This window comes from Perca fluviatilis, chromosome 12 (assembly GCF_010015445.1).
Source record: "Perca fluviatilis chromosome 12, GENO_Pfluv_1.0, whole genome shotgun sequence".
NCBI classification, from domain to species: Eukaryota; Metazoa; Chordata; class Actinopteri; order Perciformes; family Percidae; genus Perca; species Perca fluviatilis.
In genome coordinates, this window is record NC_053123.1 from 16,628,571 (window position 1) to 16,652,717 (window position 24,147).

At 39.6% G+C, this 24,147-nt stretch overlaps 1 pseudogene; it reads right to left on the bottom strand.

Moving 5' to 3' along the window:
• Window positions 1-1,406: 1,406 nt before the first annotated feature.
• On the bottom strand, window positions 1,407-23,985 carry LOC120569757 (annotated as a pseudogene).
• Window positions 23,986-24,147: the final 162 nt, after the last annotated feature.

Consider the following 24,147-nt stretch of genomic DNA (forward strand, 5'->3'; position numbering starts at 1 on the left):
CGGTCTCGAATTCAACACTTTGGTGGACGCTGTTACAGTGAGCTATGTTTCAACTAGCATAGACATGTCAAGGTATTTGAATAATTGAGAACAGTTGGACGAGGTTAACATTAAATTAGCTTTACTTTTGAAAGATAGATGCTTTGATAATAGCCTGTAAATGTCGGGGACGTCTGCATATTCGTATATGTTAGGCCTATTTAGAAACGTGTGGCAGAAAGCTCGACCTTGATGAGAACTGTTTGCTAAGTTTTGTCCGAACAGTTGAGAAATGCAAAAGGGAAAGCTTAGTTAACGCAACTGTCCCTTCAAAACATTATCGACGTTCTTAACGTTACATTTTGCGAGAATTGTTCATAGTAGGTTCATAATTTTCATTACAAATTAGAATCCTGCAATTCAATAAAATAAATACGAAGGTAAAGGTTCAACAACAAAAGACTGAAAATGCACGGTGCTCCGTTACAGCAGTCCTTCCTCATGCTCCATCTACGCCAGGTTGAACCGAATAAATAATACCAGTTTGAAATTTGGACTGTTTTTCTTCTTCTTTTATACAGCTGTTCTTACCTTGCGCCTCAAGCGGAGTCTTCATACCGCTGCTCCTGTACGGAATGAACTGTTCACACGTGTAGCACAGGTGTTCTACTGTAGCGTGCCCTACGTCGCACACTGTGATCACGTTTTACCTGTGAATAACAGGCTGTTTTCAACGGGATCGGAGTTCAGCAGTGTATGCAACAGCAGCCGCCAACAACAATACATACAGTCTGCATCATTTATGCACTCAATGAAGGCAAATAATTAAAGGAAACTGAAATGATAAAAGCTTTATTCATAACAACACTGCTTGACAAGAACATGTGTGATGTGCACATCAGTGTATTTCTGCATAGCTTAATCAAAACTCTGCAATATTTAAATATAGATTTGATGTATAATCTAAAGGAGCATCTAGTAAGTACCATAGGTCAGGTCTGTCCTACACATCCAGTATTATTCAGATAATACATTTTCTAATAATTTATAGAATTGTTCCCATTTACCGTTCTTGTTCACTCACAACAGTAGGCTAATGCATTAAATGCAAGATAATCATCACACAAAATAAAGAAGAGAGAACATTAAAATATGCAGGTCAGCACCAGGGATATTGGGGTATTTAATGATGTGAGAAAATAAAAAAAATACAGCAATTATTAATTATCAAAATACATCATTTTATGTACACTGTTGGAGACTACCGAAGAGGTAAAATAAAAGACTGTGTCATGTGATAAAAAACCTCTGGAGAGCTCAAAGTAGACAGGATAAGATCCTCCTGGAAGAAAAAAATACAAAGGTTTATGCATGATTTATGCATGATTTTTATATCATATTGAAATGTGTGTTTGATTTTGCCTACAGTAGATGTTGTTTCATCAGAAGAATTCAGGCACTGCTATGGACTGCTCTCTCCTTCCATTTGAACAAAACCCAGTAAAAGATGGTGGTTCACCCTCTCCTCCCTGCAGAGTGGAGTCTTTGTCACCATCCTTTCTAATTTCACCATCCTACAATGTTAAAAAGAGACACCAATTTATGTGATCACTGAAGACTTCTGTGTCAGACAACATAAAAAGACAAAAAGAAGCAAGACTGTAGTACCTTTTAATACGTATTTTTAAAGTCTATAAAACAACTATATTGAGTCCAACAAAAGTAAATACAGTATTTCTACAGGTCAAAAGAGCCTATTAAGTGCAGGGCTGATGCTGGTCTATCATTAACTATTGATGTCTATTTTTATAATGAATGTAAAAAGGCCAAAATCTTTACTGTACAATTTATACCAGTAATACAGGTTTTCCATAAAATAATAAATTGTACAGAAAATCTAATTCTATATTTCACTGGATTATAATGTAGTGTAGAGTCACAACTGCAAGTTCTATTGACTTTATGGATCTAAAGCTCAGATAGCAATGGGTTATGGGGTATACAGCCTTCATCACTCAGTCTATTCTGTGTGGAATCTCTGCAGAAATAATTAAATTGTAATTGTAATAATTGAATTTTGGTCTTTCAACATCATGATAGTATTTCAAATAGGTAAAAACAGGCCCAATCCTAAGTCTCTTTTAAAGTTTATATTAAATCCTGGGCTGATTCAACTCAATAGATCACAGAAACTATTATAAATTCTGCTACTTATAAGATTTTTTTATGTTCATGAGAGTGACAGTGTAAATTGCTGATACAGCATAAAAAGGAAGCCCCCACCATTGCAAAGAGTGGTTTCAAACAAACCAAAGCAGTAATGGGATAAGTCACATTCTTTTCCACTTCTATGTTACTCTTTTAAGAGACACACGCTTTGCTCAGCAGTGCAAAGGGCTCTTCTACTTAAGCATTAATATTTCTGTGTAGGAGTTGAAGTATATAAAAAAAGCTATGTCCAGTGACAGTGGTTTCTACATGAGTAGAAACTAGCTCTTTGCTGCTTTCATCTTTATTTAGATATTTAAATGTAAGTATGCTGTGTTATTAGAACTCACCTTGTGTTCAGATAATCCTTCTAACTCTATGACTGAAGAGCGACTTTTGATTGGGGAGAAGGGTGGTGAAACTGGCGACTGAGGAGACTTGGGCGTAATTTGGGCCAATGGGATAGGGACTGGCTCCCTTTTCACAGCAGAGGACACTGCCTGGGCGGCGATGGGGTTGCAGGAGAATAGGGCCTAGGGGCGCATAACGCCCTCTTATTTTTCCAAGCTTAACCCTGTGCTTGGCTCTTTAGATGGCAAACTACTTTGCCTACTCATTTGCATGATGGCTACATTCTTGTCATCCCTTTTAGGAGGGCTCAGCGCAAAATTAGCGGCCCCTGTTGTCTCCTCTTGACATTGCACAGGAGGTGGTAGAGGAGGGGGTGGTAACTTTGCTCTCTCTGCACTTCCCTGAGCCTCCCTCTGGCCAGAACCAGGACTAGCGCTGAGATTCTTTTCTGCTGCTGAGGTTACATAATACCCAGGTGTTTTTTTGTGCTGAGCCAAGCGGAAAGAACCAGGCTTAGGTTTAGTTGCGGGTGGAATTTTCATCTCCTTTATCTCTGCTGGTGAACCTCCTTCAGATGTCCCATTAGCCGAGGATGAGATCTTGTCATCTGCTTTAGGTAAACATTTTGGTGACAAGGAATCAATGAATTCAGGTGTACTTCCATTAACAGTGTTATGAGTAGTAGCAGTGCTAGTCAGTAAGTCTTCCCTGGGTGTAGTAGAGTGCAGCTCACTTTTTTCCTTTGAGACCTCCGTCTGTCCCCTCGGTGCTGTGCTTTCCTCCAACTGAAGAGAACCAATATTAAGGCCCTCTTCTGGAGCTTCAGGAGGCAGCTCCAGTGTCAGTGCAACTTCAAAATATCTCAGTTTCTCCAGAGATTTCTGAGGCACGATAGTATACGTTGTCATCCCCACCTTTGGGATGTAGTCCCTTGTCAGCTCGTTGGAAGGCTTGGGCTTTGGCTCAGAGTTTGTGGCATAAATAGATGGTGCCTTTGTTGTGGCAAGAGCACTTGGTGTTGAGTCTTGGCATGATAAGGTCTCCGAGGTGTGACATAAGGCATGTTTGAGATCAGGCGGGTCCACTTCCTCCGTTGCAGTGGCTGTATCTTTATTTCCCGATGATTCAAAGGCAGGCGCATTAGCTGAGGAAGGGACTTTGTCAATGTGTTGTTGTGGAGGCACAGGTAGTGGTGTGAAATCTGTTTGCACTTGAGCATCCTCTCCAGTGGGGGCGTGATGTGCTGGTGGCCACCAGGCTCTTCAACCTGTCAGTCTGCTCCCGCGAGGGTTTCAGTGTTTGCCTGAACAGAGGCCTGTGCTTTTGCATCTTGCATCACAGGCGGAGGGAGGCTGCTGGGTACAGTACTGTAATCACTTTGGACACTCTGAGGTGTAGACTCTTCACAGATTGGGTGTTGGCTTACATTTTCAACTGGACATGGAGCACTATCTGTACAGAAAAGACAATTTGTATTGTGAGACAGGTGTGTTGACTTTGACAAGCAAAAACACTTGAACTTTGGCATAGTACGGCAAATTCAAGAAATACATTACTAGGTGCAAGATATCCACAGCACAGATATGAACAATATCACTATAATCCAAGTGCAAACCCACCAGTATCTGCAAGTTCAGAGGAGTCTGTGCCATCAGTTGTCCTTACATCACTCAGAGTTGCAGAATCTTTCACTGTGCTCTGCAGTTGTCTATAAAAGTCAAGCAAAGAGAGAATTCAAAGTATTGCTAATACCAATGTTTAAACATGTCTGAGGGTGGAGAAGTCATACTAGAGTTCGTACTTGCCATCTGAGGACAGATCACAAGACTGATCTTCCCCATTTCCCTCCATGGACACTGTGCTCAGTTTGTCAGTCTCTGGGGACGGGGAATGGAATGAAGTATCAGCAGACATGTTGAGGCTGCTGTCCTCTCCCTGGGTATCACTAGCAGTTGCAGACATTACAGATGCAGTGGTCTCCTCTTGCTCCATAATCTCTTCCAGTGTGTTAGCAGCTGCACCCCCTGTAAACAACATCATAAAGAAGTCATGTAAAATCATTCACATTTACCGTACATGGCATCTTAAGTAAAATGTTGCTTGGTGATCAGTGAAGCGTCCAACATCACATTATATCTTTTTTCCAAAGGAATGTAATGCATTCATAATTGTTAATGCAACTTTTAGAAATAGTATGAAAATAAAAATTAAAAAAGTCCTTTAACTGCTTTTAAGTCATTATTTTTAATTTATTTTAGCAATTGTTTTTACACCACCAGAAACCAAGCCTTCAACTGTATTTATCTACTATCAGAGTACTCTAGTACTCATAGGTACAGACGTTCAGCCTTTTTCAATAAAAGAAGCTTATTCTGATGAATAAATTCCACTTAATAATCTTTTACATCTCAGTCTCCCTTGTCTAGTTCTTAATTTAGCACCCAAAGGAAGTGCATCACAGAGGAGCAGAGAGCAAAAGGTATTGCAAGGCCACTTAAACAAAACTCAAGCTTCTCACTGTTCTCAGCCTCTGATGTCTCGCTCTACTGAGCAGCTCTGGGCTGTTGGGGAAACAGCAGAGGAAGTGATCTTTTCTGTGAACTTAAGTGTTTGAAAAGTAGGAGCAATGGGAGGACGGAAATGGTGGTGTATACATGTAGACAGCAGTCGTAAAAAGTCTGGGATTACATTTTCTATTGATGAAGTCTGAGAGGTATGCCACTAGTCAAGGGACTATGGGGAAATAAAAGAGTTGTGAGGTTTTCTGAACACAGTAAAAGTAAAAATATATAAAGAAAACAAAAAAAGGAAGACGCAGAGACAGAAAGAAAATTGCTATCGTTATGGGGTGTGGAATATACAGGACACTAGTTTGTGCAATGTCTAATCAGAATACACTTTGAGTAAAGTTAATTTTTGTTTGTGGTGCTAAAACCAGTTGAGAACCTCAACAGACACACTATCCTGATTACTTAGGAAAACCAAGACCTTGGATAGTTTTTAGTATTTTCTACTGTGGACTGTCCACAGTAACAAGGATATTGTTTTTGGAATGTAATTTCAATACTCTGAGCGCTTCAAGCACACTTCCATTTACCTCCGATGTATCAGTGTGGCGGCAGAGATGTCAAAACCTCGGCAAATTAAAATTGCAACTAAACGCATGACCGACAACCCAATTTTATATAAGGCTGTTAGTCTTCTCTTATCTTTATCACTTCAGTAATGTAAGCCACAATAAATCCCCTATGTTTGTGGATCAGACCTCAGTTAATTTTTGTTGGAAAAATATTCTTTGTTTTAGCTCATAATTGTATACAGGATGGGTGGAGCTTCCCTCACAGGACAATACAGTGAGCGTCAGATGTGTCTACACAATCACAGGAAAGTATGTCAAAGCAAGATAATTATACTACCAGGGAATTCAGAACCTACAATTTTCTGGAATGTAGCAAAAATGACTCAGCATACATTTGTTTGTGGTTTTCATTTTTACAAAGACATTTCTTGAGTAGATAAAAGTGAGTGTATGCTTTGAAAGAGGAGACAAAATGCTTAAAGGCCTGCCTCAAGGAATGTTAACACAGGTAGATAAAAGAGGTAGAGCATAGAGACCAGAAAAGCAGGCAGACGAAGCTCAAGAGCTAAAACACTACATAAAGCAGAACTAGTGCCGCACAAATCCTTAAGTGAAGCAGAATATGCAGAGTTCATAATTAGATGAATAATTTTCCATCCTCTGACCACCATATACTGTAGTTTCCATGTTCATGTATCTTAACAGGGCTATAGAAAGTGTTTAAAATGTTCAATAATGGCCACTAGGAGGCACGATAGTCAAATCAAATATAAATTGTAGGCTTAGGCTGCACAGTTCGAAAATACCTGTCTTTATCTTTGAAGGCCAAAGTACACATGACAAAACATCACAGAACAGGCGATATTTTATTTTCAAAGCAGCAGTGGAATAATCCTGATGTATGAAAAGAACCTTGCAGCCCCACTGAGTGATCATGAAAATTACAACGTAAATGTAAGACAAACCTTGCACATTTTCATCAAAAGAACCGTTTCTGGGACAACAGCACTAGGGGATGTGGGTGGTGGAGGAGCTTTGCGTTTGGTTCTCTTCAGTGAAGACTCTGCTGAGGACCCGCGACTTAAACCAGCCATCTATGGTACATAATAAGATCTAATTAAGTAATATAATCAATGTGCTTAAACACAGAAATCACATGGCTGTCATTCTACCATAAGTCTTCAGAGCGATGCTGAGATGTCAGAGCTTCTGTCTTAATATTCACTCACGTGGTCACTGTCCAGTTGGGCAGTAGGTTCAGAGTTGAGTCTCCGGCGAGTGCTGAGGTCCGAGGGGCAGCTCTGAGACACAAGGATTGGGGGCTGGGGTGCACGTCTCTTCTTTGGCACATCGGTGGGTAGTGTTCGGGAGCTGAGCGGAGACGAGTTTGAGCTAGGTAATGCCATGCTGAGAGGTCGAGGCTTGCTCATAAGCACAGGAGAAGCTGGGGCACTGGCTGTCGTTGCCTTTAAAGAACAAACATCCAATCGGAACATGATAAGAGGCCTGTTCCCAAACAACATAGTGCATGTCAACCAATGGCAAACCAAAGTCAACAAACCTCCCTCTGAACATTGAAAGTTACCTTCTGATACAGCTGTATCTTTGCATAATCAGTACATTAAAACACACTGCATTACCTGGTCAGATTTCTTCTTGCTTTTTCTAAACTTGCTGAAAAGGCCTTTGTTTTCTTTCTCTTTCTGATTTTTATCTTTGCCCGGCATTACTGTTCCTGAAAAAAATAAACACAGTTGTAAGATAACATTGGTCAGAAATATGACAGCTCTGTTGATAGCAATCATACAGTTTACAAACTAAAATACCTGCATGTGTTGGTGAGGCTGGACACACAGGAGAAGCAGGTTGTCCTGCAAGGTCAACAAGCATGAGATTTAGTGCAGAACAAGTGGGATATACAACAATAACACACCGCGAGCTGATGAGGTACAGTATGACAAACACTGAATGTTTAATATGCAAAAATCTCCCGCATAGCAGCAAGGTTTGATTTTTTTTTTTATAAATTAGTACTTACCTTTAGTATCTTTTGCATAAACCTCCCTTATTGCATAATCATTAAGAGAGCTGGACAAGTCCAAAGGGGCCAGTGATTGGACATCTCTCAACAGAACTGTGGTCTCCATGTCAAATTCACATTTCTCACAGATGGCTGGTAAGTGTTCAGCCAGGGGAACTCGAGGACTGACTCGTAGTATAGTTTTCTGGGTCCCTCTGTAGTTTATCACCATCCGTACAGTTGCCTGGAGAAGATAAAATGTGCCACTTGATTTGATGAAATCTTTTTACTTTTACCACAAACAAATAAAGGTGTTTACTGCATGTACAAGCATGGTGTCATGTGTTTAATGTACCTCAGGCATCTGAGGACATGTCTTCTTGTTTTTATCCTCCCCTTTAGGTTTAAGTATGATCTTCTCTGCATTTAAAGTTCCTATGAGAGCATTGGGCTTGAGTTTGCTGTTGTTCTTGTTGGGTGTGACCAGTTCTAAGGTGTGGCTCGATGGGTTCAAGTGATACTTTGCACAAAGCGTCACTAATAGATCCATTAGAGGTTTGCTAAAAAAGATGGACAGGAAAAAAAAAATGTGTTGAATTTGTTTGGCATAAAAAGGGAGACGTGATGAAATAAGGTTAAGTGCCAGTTACACAATGCAAAACACATTCTGATCGAAGCAATTTTGAAATCGAGAAAAAAATGTGTGCTTTGGCATCATTAATAGATTAATTGACTCATCATTGAAGGTCTAACTGTTGAGAGAAATAAACCTATTATACACAATATAAAAGTTTAAATTTAAAGAAGCTGTGCAGAATGTGTGGAAACAATACAAAGCAAATTTACAGTAAGTTGCAGTACTTAGCAACAGGAGTCGCATGGAGCTCTCCGACACTGATCATACAATTTAAACATAATGCCTTAAACTTAACCCTCAAAATAAAGCATTAACTTTGTTGTGGGGGCACTTAGAACAGATTTAGAATAAGAAAAGAAGATAAAGAATTCAGTGCTTAATCCTTTCATATTGGATTAGTTTTAGTCATTTCTCAAGAGGCCAAGGTGCAAAAGACACCCAGGAAAGAATGTTTGTAAACTGTGAGAAAGATAATGATATCTTAAGTCAACTCTGTTGATGGAAAGTCTGAGCTGTGTGAGTGAGCAGACTCATAGAAGGACACACAGACCTTATTCTAAAAAACTGTAAGATCTGCGTGTTCTTACTGCACCACAGCAAGCAGTCTAGAGAATCTTCGGAGTTCTTTACTCACATCATTTGGAGATAGAACAAAAATAAAGAAATGCAATCAATTATGCTTCTAGTACAAATATGAACTAAAACCACACATTCAGCTACTCCACCTATCTGACTCAGTCTGACTGGAACTGCACTTTATGTGATGACGTAATCTGACATCATGATGTAGCGTTTAATGTGATATTGAAATGTTCAGTATGAACAATGGTCTCCTCGCTCAAATTGCATTACAGTGCGCGAACTGTACCTTCCATGGACTGTGGTCATTTCTTCTACTCCGCCTGGCAGAACCACAACCAGAGAGAGGTCTTTATCAATAAGGTTCTCCTTCTGGTCCATGGTTAAATGAGGGTTTCCTGGGTACCACTGGGAGAAACCTGGGGAATCCAGCCTTTTCAGTCCTGGTGGGGATGGTGCTTTGCTTTTGGTCGACACCCTGTAGTTGGACAAGAAAAAGTGTAATTTATTCTCAGAGCTGGTTCAGCATTTGTAAAACGTCTGTTTTACTTTGACACAAGCCAGACAAACACTTTAGAGATGAATGGTTTTCCCACGTATGTGCATTTGTGTGCATTTTATAAAAACAACATTGAATTTGTTTCTGCTATCTCAGGCAATAATCTGATTGAAAATCAAAGTGCAGCAGACAGCATGAAAGGAATCCTTTCTTCCTCAGGTTTTAGAAAGCAGTGAGGCTATTACATGAAAAAGCTCAAATCCACTTTGCAAACAAGTCACAAGACAACCAAGTGGACAGATTTACCCATTGAGCTTGAAGAAATGGCTGTGAATAGACAGACATGTGAGAGATAATAAGACACAGGATAAAGTTTCTCTAACTGTAGACACTGCGTTTTATAGTTTTATGTTGTGGTAAAACTTGATTTAAAGTGTAGTGTATGTTCCTTTTAGTGTAGAGGCAACACCCTATGCATTCGTTAAACAGACAGTACTTAGTGTGCTAGGATTTTGTTTTCAGTGTAACCAACTATGATGATGATTTCAGTTTTGAATGATGTTTTGAGTGTTTGTTTTGGCTTAACATTCCTGGAAACTGTATCAATAATACAGTGTAGGAGAGAGCAGTTGCGAAAGTTACAGACTGACCAGGTATGCCACAGGCCAATATAATTCGTATGCCACTGATTTCATTCATACCAAGATTTTCTGTTGGACACTCATACTATAGTAAATCCGTGACGCATTTAAGATAATCACACCATTCTCGTAATGCTCCCAAGAGGTGGTGAACAATAAAAACCTGCTGTAAACAAAAAGCATGGATTTGATTTGAGCAGGATTGTCATTATAAGCTTTTAAGACTAGCTGGAACACATTTTCTTATGTGTTACCGTTCACTTAAAATTAAAAAGCTGCAGATGGTATGATAGCAAACAAAAGTAAACGCAAAATCTCATCAAGGTCAGCTAATGACACACTATTGTACCGCAACATTATAAGTTGTTTATTGGGCCAAGGAATCAATAGCCTTAGAGACATTTGTCACATCATTCAGTCGGCACATAATAAAAACAGGCATTTGCAGAGCCAATGCCTTGCATTATAGCCAGTAAAGTCTCTGGTGGGGGCCCTGCTTACTTAAACAAAGGAATCCGAGCAATGCAAGGTCACTCACCGAGGCACATCTAGCAAGGGATTATTAGTCTTGCTATGGCAGCGGCTGTACTGAGACTATAACATATATGCAAATGTAAACACACGTTTTTTTTTTTTGTTTTTGTGTGTGTGTGTGTGTGTGTGTGTGTGTGTGTGTGTGTGTGTGTGTGTGTGTGTGTGTGTGTGTGTGTGCTATATTCCATGCATGTGCCTGAGCAACGTGTGCTGTTTTATCTAATCATATGTAAGTCAGCCAGACAAAACGCAGTGCAATAATTTGAGAAACTGCAAGAAGAGCTGAGGCAGCAACATAAAAACAAACAAGCAGTAAGCAGTGGGACACAACACAAACACACTTGTTTATCTGTTCCTCTTTGAGCCCAGTTGCCATGATGATAATGCCACACGATCTAGCACAGACAATTAGGAGCAAACCCAAATAACAAATAATACTGTAAACGGTTTATTTTTTATTGATTCTGTTCTGGTATATGTGACAGAAACAACTTTGAAACTTTCTTGAAAAAAATAAACTGAAGAGATAGTGGAGATAGCGGCTATAGACAGCCAATGGCAGGCTTTATACCAACAGTCTACATCCGGTGAGTCTACATCCGGTGAGTCAGACTAGTGATTAACAAATTTTTTCGATTGCTTAATGACAGCGCGCACAACTGGAGACACAAGTGCAAAACTCTAACTAAAGTCTGCACAGCAGCAGCTCATGTGAACCATACTCTAGTTCGTTTTTCATTGCTTGAACACAGTTTTCAAAACTCTATACACTTATACCATGACTTTAAAGGGGTGGTTCAGAATTTTGGACATAGGATCTCATTTCCAAGTTAGCCAGTGTGTTATTTATCAGTGGAGACCGTTTTCAACACTTTATATCCAGTCTTTCCAGTTGCAGAGTTCGCTGGTGCTAGGCTAGCGCAAGTCAACAGTAACCGCTAGCTTGCCATTAAAAACTTACCCACTCCACAGTACACCCGGGGCAAATAAATTATAACGCAAGATTATCGATGTAAATGTCTGTTGATAGAATAATGTTCGAAATAAAACTACCCTTGCATCTCAATGATCGCATTACATTTTGAGGGACTAGTTTCTAAGCAGCGGCGGAATTTTACTTTGCTCCGGTTAGTAGTACTGCGCCAAAAAGTAAACAGAGAAGTGCACTACAGTCAGGACACCTAGTAGTAGCCTAGGACACTGGTATTGAAGCATTGGATTGGAAACTAAGGACTGGCAACATGGTGTTTCAGTGTGCATTTAGAAATTGTAAAAAATTAATCAAACAGATGGGCACGACAAAGTTTCCACAAAATTCCATTGGGAGATCCAGAAAGGAACCAACTGTGGCTTCTTGCTGCTGGCTTGGACATCAAGACACCGGCCGAGACTCTACTCAAGTTGCGAATGTGTAGTGATTGTGTATTGTGATACATATTGTGATTGCGTTGTTCAAATGCTAACACACTGCTGTCAAAACGGTTAACCACACATTCAAAACAGATTGGATTTCAGCCTGGTGCATTTCAAACACTGCTGATTGCAATTTTAGCTGAAAGCCTAAGCAGGTGTCTTGTTTTAGAATTGTTAGTGAACACATACATACATACATATACACACACACACACACAATATATATATATATATATATATATATATATATATATATATATATATATATATATATATATATATATATATATATATATAAATAAAAAAAACTTAAAAGTAAAACAAAAATTAAGGAAATTTGTGTTTGGTGGATTATTTATAAGTGGTAACAATGCTTTTTGGCAATAAATCTTATACCGTTGGAAAGCCTGCTTAGTTCCCTTTCAAATGGTGCCCCATTTGTAAGGAACATGCATTTGTGGGATGAGCAGCAGCGCTGAGTATGTGGGTTGCGCCCATGAAAAATTTGCCAAATCTTCTCTGCCAATGCCAAACAGCTTATTCTGCCATTGACTCGTTTGGTGTTTGGTGGATTGGATAATTGAAGTTTGAAGAGACAAGACATATTGGCAATTTAACAATATTCATTTCACAAACAGGAGCCTCAGTAGCGTGTGGAAGAACCATACACAGCCACAACAGCCTGGCACCTCCTCTGCTGGTCACCAGCTTGGTCACACACTGCTGTGGGATGGCATCCCATTCTTCAACCAGCATTTGTCGCAAGTCAGCCAACGTGGTTGTGTTGGTCACTCTGACACGAACAGCACGCCCAAGCAGATCCCACAAGTGTTAATTGGGATTGAGGTCAGGACTGCTGGCAGGCCATTCCATCCTCTCCACTCCCACATTCTGGAGGTAGTCTCTGATAAACGCCGCCCTTTGGGGGTGAGCGTTGTCATCTTGGAGGATAGAGTGCCAATCAGGCACCTGATTGCCAGCACCTGGGGGTACCAGAAGCTCAAAACAAGTGTCAATAGCAACAGCAAAATAACCTGTTTGGCAATGGCAGAGAAGATTTGGCAAATGTTTCATGGGCGCAACCCACATACTCTGCGCTGCTGCTCATCCCACAAATGCATGTTCTTTACAAATGGGGCACCATTTGAAAGGGAACTAAACAGGCTTTCCAATGGTGTAAGATTTATTGCCAAAAGGCATTGTTACCACAGAGAAATAATCCACCAAACACAAATTTCCTTACTTTTTGTTTTAAATTTATATAAAAATAAATAAGATACCAATATGTCCAGGTAAGATGTCTGAGGTTACATACACAGTTAAAAAAAATGTGAAAAACACTTCCTTTACTATAGTAAAACTGTGCACTTACTGTTTTTCACAAAGTAATGGAGGTGAAAAACTTGTAAAACTTCTGAACTATTATCTGAATCTATTACAGTAACATAGTGTAGGTAAGCAAACTGAGGATTTCCATTCAGTCTGGTGTACCTTGTGTTCTGAGTGACAGTGTGTGTTATCTCAGTGAGGATTGTTCATAGTGTTTGGTTGCACTGAGCCTGTTTTGAGACGTGTGTGAAGGGTTGTGTTGCTTGGAATGAGTTTTGCAGGTGATGTGAACTGTTTAAGCTCAGGTGACTGTTGGTAATGCAGACTGTAGTTAGAGTTTTGCACATGTGGTTTCAGTTGTGACCAGTGTCGTTTAGCAATCGAAAAAAAACCTGTAAACTAAACTGACAATCTTGTCAATGTAGGTATGTATGTATGTGCAACCATGGTCCTTCAGAGTTAATTAGATATCCTTATTCTTTATTTCTTAATCTTTATTTATAAAGGACAACACACATTAATCAACATTTCTGTAAATGTGCCAGTGTTAGCCAGCCGGCTAATTTTCAACTGTAGTCCTTTGGCCAGATGATTTTAGACCAGAGCAACAGGAAAGACCAGAGCAACAGGAAGTCCAAGTATCCAACCATGCTAACCTAACCTGACCTAACCAATCATTAGTTTGTAATTGACTAGTATTGTTGCTATGGTTACTTGTAGTTTAATATTTTGCACGTCCCCATTACATTGCATTGTATAAAATTTGCATTGTAATTAAAGCTCCATTAATCAACATTTACAGTATGGTTCGGTCTTAACCACTCTCATCAACCCAGTTTCCAGCGATAGACGCTTTTAGCAGACAAAATAAAATCTACTGCCAGACACCAGACAAAGTTATCAAGCAGCTGGAGAAGACAGACAAAGATCTAGTAGGCAAATGTAAGACATTTTTCTTAATGAAAAATGGAGGAGTTCCTGGAGACCAACTAGAAGTGAATTATGGACTTAACATTTGACATGTGGCAAAAAACTACAAGAAGGCACATGTATGCGGACATGTTGGCCATAACAACATCATAAGGTCAGGTTCTCTTGATACATCCATTTTCAGGGCTGTCTATGTCTGTCAGCATGTTTTGGAGTTTGTCTGTTTTCTATGAAAAAGTAAATTAAATTACTGAAAAATGTTGTTTTTCAAACTGACTGATCTGGATGACTGAAATGAAAAGTAAATGCCGCCATCTGCCCATCATCATTTCCATCAAATAAACCGAACAAAGCCTGTTCCATTGAGAAGAAAGTCGAAATCAGAGGAAAGAAGTAGAGAACTGCACATTCATAACCCCGATGCATGCACCTTGTATTTTCAAATTCAGTTATTAGGATTAGATTAAAAATGTGAATGTCTTTAAACCATTTTGATCTCCAATTGTTTGGATTTTAGCGAGACAAATCAATGCAGTCCAAAGTCTTGCAGTAAAGTTCACTGATGGCTGAGCTTCATGTTGACAGACACAATTTTATTTAAAATCTAAAAAAAAGAAAATCATCATAAAATGTACTAACATGCTCCCCTGTGGATCTGTGTCCATTTTGGTCACACATGAACACTGATTTAGTCCCACCTGTGAGTTGTATTCAGGTTGACTTGTGTGTGTGTGTGTGTGTGTGTGTGTGTGTGTGTGTGTGTGTGTGTGTGTGTGTGTGTGTGTGTGTGTGTGTGTGTGTGTGTGTGTGTCACCCCTTAGAGAAGCTTTACGCAAGATCATCAACTTTGTCCACTAGTGTATCACTTCGTCCCCTAAGGATAGAATGTTTTGATATTAGCACACAAAATTTCCACTTTACATAGAATTTCATTATGTAAAAGACTGATTTCCATAACTGTACACATATGCTTCCGAGAGCAGCAGCCTGAAGCCAAACGCTTACGTTTTAGGTCTAAAAACAGCTAAATTGTCATTGTTGTTCATTTTATCAAACACAATCGCAGCAGTATGGGACCTAACTTTAAAAAGAAGAAGATATACTTTTATTAATCCCCAAGGGAAAATTACAGTTATTGATGTCAGTTATTCAAGTGTTAAAAAGTAACCCTTCTCATCCCCAACTGGTCAGTTTAGAAGGGCATAGAGAAGTAAGGAAGGGAGTGATGAATAATAACAGATTACACATTGTAGGTGTGGAACCACCATACAACCATGAAGGCCATTAATTCCCTGCAAATATGTCAACAGACTAGCTAAAACAGACATTCACACTGTTGTCTCTACTGGGTACAAAGTCCTGATTTCATGTCTCTGACTGTTTATCTGGCAATGGGATTATAATCCTTTAGCACAGTATCTAATTTTTTTCCTTTTCCACACATTTTACAAATGCTCTAAAACTGAGCCTTGTAAGTTGATTTATTTAATTGATACAGCTGTCGTGACTTCCAATAGAAAAACATACAATGTAATATTTTAATTAATTCGTATGGAAAGAATATACCGCACAATGGCCATGCCTTAGACTCAGGGTCAGCCCAGTATACAGCTGTGTCATCAGTGACTTTTTCAAGACACCTCGAACAGGTGACAGACACGGACACACAGGCCGGTTTGTTTGTGCTACCCAGGCCTGTGTTTTTTCAGAAGCCCAGGATGTGTTGCTGAATGAGAGGAGACGTGTTGAAGCTTGACTTTGCTGATGCCTCATTCACAGGGTTTCCCTGGGAGGTCTGACACTCACAAACAAGCCCATTCAATACCAGAAGACATGCTTGACAGACGTGATGATCACAGCCTACCAGGAAATAACAGGCCTGCTGTCATTGTGCCATTTGTTATGTTTCATCATATGATCTTGTGAGCTTCAGTGGGTAGACTCTGAAGCAAATATGCACTGTGAAAAATAAATACCGCATGCTATGATATGTTGAACGTAGCATCTTGGTTTAGCCCTCAATTGGTTTGTGATGTGAATATGTGAAAACACTTCAAACTGACGTCTGGTGTTGTGCCTCACAAAATTGCAAAAAAAATCTAAAATCTGTTTGATTAGGTTTTAGCTAAACTTCTACTGACCAACCTCAAAATGATAAAGTAAAACGAAAAGGCCAGTATAATATCCAGATGCTTCTCCTTGTGTAAAAATACTTCAAATACTTTTGTGCTTATGTGTGAAGAGGATGGAATGACAGAGAGACACACAGGAGAGAGAGAATGTTTGAAGAATGGTGGCAATACATATCTGTGATTTTATAAGTAATCAAAAATGATAAAAATTAATCATAATATCAGCAGCAGTCACCCAGCTGAACAAAGGAATATCGAAATTCTCTACATTCCCCTACACTTTGGTCCAGCTGGCGTGGATTTACCAGAAACATTTCAGTTACTTCTGTGTATTCTTTCCACCCAATCAATTAAAATCCCTTCAGGCAAAAACTGTATCAAATGTATGTAGCAATGAGAAAGTGGGAGCGGCCCAGAGAAGAAACCAGACCAAACATTGGTAGAAATGTATCTTCCCTTTGAGGTTCTGAGAAGGTGGAGGATTAGGAGAAATGCCTACTGTGGTATGCTAGCAGCTGCTGGGTAGCAGGATGGCCCCTGGGGGAATGGTGGGTTCATGTACAACGAAACCAACAAGTTTTGAAGAGGCCCTTCTGCTCTGTCACACTTTTCAAACAACACCCCAATTATTTTTAAGAAACAAGAGCAACAATTCAATGCTCCAATGACCAAAACACTCCCAGCACTCTACCAGTAGCAGTTTACTAGCTAGCTGTGCAGTCAAATGTACAGGCTCAAACATGCCCAACACCCCGACTTCAAGTCAAAACACATTTAGTACACAAAATATTTCAAGGTCCTCTCCAACACTTTTACAGGAAGTCAGTGACAGCTGTGCTGCGCTGTAAAGATAATACTAAAGACATTACAAGGAGAAAGAACCAAACATTTGGAGCAGGTGTCACAGACCTGCTTTTCCTCTCAGTTTGCCAACATTTCATGCCACGCTCTTACCTCTTTGCCTAAGGTTGTTTCCGCTCAAATCATTTCCATTCTGCTGTGTATGTCCCATGAGTAGTCAGACAGACTTTAACTCTATCAGCACTGCTTCAAAAGGCCCACCTTAATGCCACGCCCAAGCTGTGACATCAGAAATCTGTCCCCTCTACCTAAATCCTGTCTGCCCCCTTGCTGTGTCTCTAAAAGCTTAAGCACACAGTGTGTAAGTGGCACTCCCCCCGCGGTCATGAGCAGAAAGGTAAGCAGCTTTGCCTCCCTGTGCAGACATGAACCTGTGGGTGGAGCCAGTGGAGCAACAGTGCACTGAAACACACTGCAGCATGCACTCCCTTTGGTAGCTCAGCAACTTGACAAAGACTAGAATAAATGTGCTGAATTACCATGAACGATAACTCTAATCGTGCTGGTGATGATGTGATTATCAGAGTAAAACAACAAAAGGAGTCAGATGGACTAAAGGACTCGCCACTCCCTAATTTGATCAGATACTTCTATGTTTGCTTTTTATTATGAAAGAACACTGGCAACTTTTCAAATCCCCACCTTCTGCAGAACTGACTCATCCGAAAATTATGCTAGTATACTTGTCAGTTGAGCGTCGGTTGAGTGCCGGTTGAGTGTCGATTGAACGACAGCGATACTGACAAACAAAGGCATGAAACAACATATATTTTCCCTCCATGTAAAACACTGAGGAGGAGCCTCACATTTGGATTGTGATGATTCATTCAATTATCTTTCCTTAAACATTCAATTCCCAAGGGATCATTTTCTTCAATAATTGCATAATTATTTCATTTTCGATTAAAACATGAATGTGAAAAGCTGTGACTAACACAATATTCTAAAGTCAATAAACATTCATGAAAGCAGTCAGGTACAATTGTGAGTAAACGCTGTCAAAAGAGGCCGTCAGCACCTTGCACTTAACAGATCCAGCCAGAGAGAGCACCGCTTTTGAAAGTCTTTCTGATGTTGTCATTGTTCAGTTAATCAACACTATACTAATATACAATATATTAAAATTAAAAAGCTTTTCATCTAAAATAGCAAAGCAAACTGTACACCGTCTGGTACGGAAGCAATAAGTTTGACTGTCCATGGTGAAATAAGTGCTCATTGCCAGTCCGTTATCAGTAGCCCTACACTTTCACTTAAGAATGTGCGGCCCATTCTACAAACACCACCACCTAATACCATCAGATGATAAGGAGGTAGAGTGGTGAATGGAGATGTGAGTGTGTAGGAGCAGGCCAGGGGGGAGTTAAGGAGAAAAGGGGGGTGGGGTCCCTGAGGAAAAACACAGGGCCAGAGCCACAGCTGGTAATTTGGTGAGAGGTCACTCACAGTAAACACAAGCTTTTTAAAGGGGGTCTGGAAAGGCCATTACTTCATAAGCAGTGTGGGATGGAAGGAGATTAGGGAGAAAAAGAGCACAGGGACCCTATGAGAACTTCCAACTTCCTATGTGTATCGTTTATTATTGCAGGAAAAACAAAAACCTTTTTCCCACAGCACAGGCCGGGTAACACTCAAACTCTCAGGGCGCCTAAACATCATGTGTAAAATTCTGATAAATATTTAAGGACCAATCTTGTGACATTATTAGCTTTTCAATGCAGCGTGTAATATCCGTTTGCCGCCTCATTTTCACTCAGTAGTATTACTCCCTGCAGTGCTCACTCTTGCACTCCATGTTGTACAGTGCCTAATACTACAGCAGAGCCACAGTGGGCTAGCAGGTCTAACAGCCAGTTAGGTAATGAGATTTGAGATTATACGGGGTGATCTCTCAGTTCTCTTTACAATGCCCCCAAACAGTGCATTCTATTCTGTGAACTGGAGTCTACTATGGTACATTACCCTCACCTTATCTCACAGCAGCTCAAATATTTTTACCCATTGTACCGAAACAAACCTATGGTTCTGCAAAGAAAAAAAAACAAGAATGATGCACAGAAAAGATAAGGCAATTATCATTCTAACTTCTGGTGGCTTGACCAAATATGTGGTTTTTTTTTTAGGGAAAACAGTTTGGAAAAAAACTTGGTGAGAGAGAAAGCTCCCCCTGGAGTTATGATTATAACTATCACACTGCATCCTTTCATGTGAAACAATGCAGCATTGTCTGCAGTGGCATCTTTCAAAAAGGCACAGCAGCATGTTTTCCCTCTTTTCTCATCACATGAACTAAGGGTTCTAAAGTGAGTATGTAAACAGTAATTCCGCATTAAAACAGGCCCATTCTGGATCTCATTTCATTGCTAATGGTGTAAACAAAATATTCAGTATTGCACAAACCTCAAGTTCATTTAATCTTAGCGTCACTAGGGTTACACCCTGTCTCACATACTATCTCAAGGCAAGAACACAACCGTCCTCATCTTTTAATGTCATGGTCTTTCCTTCAATTATCTTCTTGAAAAAAACCTGAGTGGCCAATATTCACCTCTGAAAAGTTGTATGTACTTCTATTCCTCTTTACCGCATGAACTAAATGTTGTAGTTCAATTTGAACAAAAAGCAGCACCTCACAGGCATGGTACATAATTAAATACAGCTTGAATAAAAACAAAGTGATCGAATCTTTAATTCAAAGTAGCTCTGCTTGCTTTACTTACTGTACCCCTGATGTTAGAGTGAATATCCTCACTGAAACTGCTGGCTGCTGTTTGTTTGTGTCATGCCGTGCTTCATTAGCTTGCTACAGTGTATGTTAGGGGATAATACGGTTCAGTATATCGGTTCATTACCAATCTGATATTATGCAAAATTCACCAGAAACTAGCGTGATCATACCCATACACACAAACATCTGGGAGGATATAACAGTATGAACATATGCACAGTGATAGTGCCATCTAGAGAACCATCTTAAGGTGTGCAATTTTGTATTTCCCATGTTATACCTTGCTGTCCTAATATTGGTTTAAGCTTGGATTTATGATTTGTCATTGATTGGATAATTGCTAGACAGCTTGTCAAGTTCTTGTTAAACAGACCTGTAGTAAACTCAACTAATACCAGTCCTGATTGGCTAGGCTTTTTTGTTTTATAAATATCTCATTGAACCAAGACAAACACAGATAATGAAGGTCAAGCAAATCAAAGCAATGTGTTCACTTGTCACATACAATGCTGAATTTTATCGAGATAAGTAAAAGTTTCTATTGAGAGTATACAAAGAACGTATTCATGTTAGGTCATTCTGAGTGTTGCACAGGCTGAGAGTGGGAGGCATCCAACTGTTATGCCCTGGAAGAGTGCATAACAGAAACAAAGAGGGCCCAAAATTCAAGTTCAGGCAAAAACTGTGCAGCAAATCTATTCAAACTGTTGTGCACAACATCAATATTATAAAAATACTTAATCATGTCAACTTCAGAGATAAAAAGAAAAATGAGTTATAATAACTAACAAAAAGTGTTTCATTGTGTTCCAGTGCTCAGTATTCAATGGTATTTACGGTCAATGCGTTGGCTTCAGTGTGGTAACAAAGGCCAACCATTATTCCCTGTCCCCTGGATGTTAGCCATATTGTCTGTTTTAGCCCTGTGAGGCAGAAAGCAGCCATGAGATGAAACGTCCCAGTATACAAAGACACACCAGCTTATTGCCAGGACAAGCTTGCTGGCCATTAATGATGATTTTCCTCTCGCTTTATTACATCTAGTGGGTGGATATATTTGAATGGCATCCTTTATCTTGCTTTTCAAGCACAGAAGATCTGAGTGGGCTCTCTGAGGTCAGCATGCTGTAGACCAAATTATATATTTTCCTGAACGAAGAAAGCCTTGTCTCTGGAGGATCATTTTGAGGAGAAGACGCTGCATTTTGCTTGAGTGTTCTCGGAAGCCTTGTGATTTGTTTATCTTGTCTTTTGTTTCAACAGACTGGAAGCCTAAATGTTGATCACACATACAGTTGTGAAATGTTAAGTTACACAGCAAAAACAAGTGACTGTCACAATGTCTCAACTCGCAATGCCCACTTGCTTCAAGTGTCAGCCATACTTTCTGTAGACTCATGTGAGCAGCTGTGCCCTTGGACTGCCTGCATATCGGGAAACAGCTGTGGGGATTCACAATACCTTAACTAATTCCACATTCTACCCTGAGGAAAGCCAGGCATGTGAGATCATGGTTTAAGCTGTGTCCAATTAGCAGGGCCAGCTCCAAGCAGTGCAATATAACAAGTTGATTTAATGAATTGATATGCCTCTTGAAGATTTACAATTAGGGCTGCAACTAATAATTATTTTCATTGTCGATTAATCCGTCAATTATTTTTGTGATGAATCGATTAGTTGTGTGGTCTATAAAATGTAAGAAAATGGAGAAAGATCTTGATAAGTGTTTCCCAAAGCCGAAGATGATGTCCACAAATGTCTTGTTTTGTCCACAACTCAAAGATATTCAGTTTACTGTATATTCACATTTAAGAAGCTGGAATCAGAGAATTTCTCATTTTTTTCATAAAATATGTCTCAAACCGATTAATCAATTACCAAAATTGTTGGCAATTAATTTATTAGTGGAAAAATTATCAATTAATCTTTGCAGCTCTTTTTACAATTAAAAAGGAAAAAAATGCACCCGCTATGGTTTAATGGTTGTTAATTATTCAGATTATTGCATTTAAAAAAAACTCTTTTCCAATGACCACAGTATAACAGTACAGAAGTTAAGACTACCTTATGTTAAATAGTGTACCATATGCCTTGTGTGTGCTAGTGGTGTCTCTGCTTGGAGAACAGCCAGCCCCATCATTCTGGCAGATTCAGTATTTAGATAACAAATGTAGCATAGCTTTGGGGGTCACATGAAATCTTCACATATGACTGCACATATGAAGCAGCACGTTTATTGGCACCAAATATAAGAAGCCACAAATAAGACAAAGAACATGTGCGTTCCCCCCAACACCCCAGCAGCTTATAGAAGCGTGCGGTTTACTTTTCCAAATAAAAGTCAAACCACAGAGAGATTTAGATTGTCTGCTGTTCTCCACTGCCAGGGAGTGTGGCTCCCAGATTACACAATGCTTATGAAATATGGTTAAAAGTCACACCAAGAGAGTGTTTTCTTTTTTTTTAGTAAACTGCATATGATGTGCCGGAATGCTATTTTTTACAAATGGGAAACTATAGTATGCAGGGCAGGACTGGAAACTTTGCTATCATGGAATACTGGATTGGAAACTATCATATGTTCAAATTCTCCATCTCACCTCTATCTTAAATCTGGAGAAAAAAAAACCTCAGCAGACAAGTGAGTGGTAACTCTGTGAAAAAGCTCTGGAAACTCACTCCCCTCCTTTTTTAATGATTCCATCTACTGAAATATAAGCAGCTGACATCATCTCTGAGTCCCTGAACCAAAACTGATTCCATCATGTCATATACTCACAGCACTTTTTACTGTGAATTTCTCAGACTATTGACTATGACAAATGTGCATTTTATAGAATATCAGTTTCAAGCCCAGTGAACTCATGATTTCCACAAGAGCAGCGATCATCAGACTCATCACGAAGACAGAGGAGGCACAATGTTTTGCCTACAAAATACTTCCCATGACCTCTACATATGGTCAAGGCAATTTCTCAGTAAAACCCTGAGAGCAGGAAATGAGGAGAGTTCAAAGGTTGAAACGTCTGCAACAACTGTGACTTTGCTGAGATGTACTGAGTGAAAGGAATGTTAATTGAAAGTTGCATTATTTTACAAAGGGGGCATTTATACTCACACCTTAAACAAAAAACAGAAAACAGCTGGTTGCCTCAGTCAGCACCATAGAGTTAGACACTTCATGGGGAGCTTGATTTTGGTATATTTGTACACGATGAAAGAAGCAAGGCCTTTGTTTCTATTTTTCTTTCTTAATCTGTTTTATAATTTTATTTTCCAAACAATAATGTTAGGTGCATGGAGGTTTGGCTCAGTTGAGGTTAAATTAAGACTACTATTTCTAAAGAATCTCAAGTAAAAATGTTACTGGACACACCCTCTTAAATGTTATGGATAAAATACACAGATTTGACAGCTGGTAATCCAGATGACAGTTCTACATACCTCAGACCAGAGCTCCGTGGATGAGGCTGGGATCCACGATCATCCATGACTAAACTCATTGGTTTAACAAAATTCCTCGGACTGGTCAAACACAAACAAAAAGCACAACTCATTTTTAGTAACAGTTTACATACTAAATGTTATAAAGCTAGTCCAACCTTCTGCTTTCTAGTGATGAAAACTGGCAAATACTGAAATATGGGCGAATCCCACATGAGGTCATCAGTTAAGTCATATGAACCTTTTTTTTCTTCTTTTTGGAAATGGGGCAAACGATTAAAAGTATTAATCCTGTCTTACCATGAATGTAGTTGGTTTTCGACGCAGTTGTCAACTTCCATCAGTCTTTAAAAATGTAAAGTTAGTTGTAGACTGCTACAAACTGATTTGGTTTGGATACATTATCCATAATTCCGTTTTGAAGTTCCCGTGTTTTGCGCCTTTTACGCAAACCATTCCAGTGTGGTAAAAAAATATCCTCCTCCCCCCCCCCTCCTTTTAAACTACAAAGGCTGGCACCTCTATATCATTTTGCCCCCGACACCGTTGACAACTCTGCCAACTTTTCTCTGCACATCCACACACTGCATCGCAACATTGAGCTGTAAAAGTGGGGCGCGTCTCTCAGATCCAGTTTACCTTCCCTCCAGGATCCTGATGAAGTGTTTGGCATAACGATATCGTGTCCAAGTTTACATCGAGATGCGAGAACACGCAAAGCAACAACCCGACACAACCGTGCCGTGTAAAACAACAGAAGTAAAGCCATATTTAGTTTGAAAT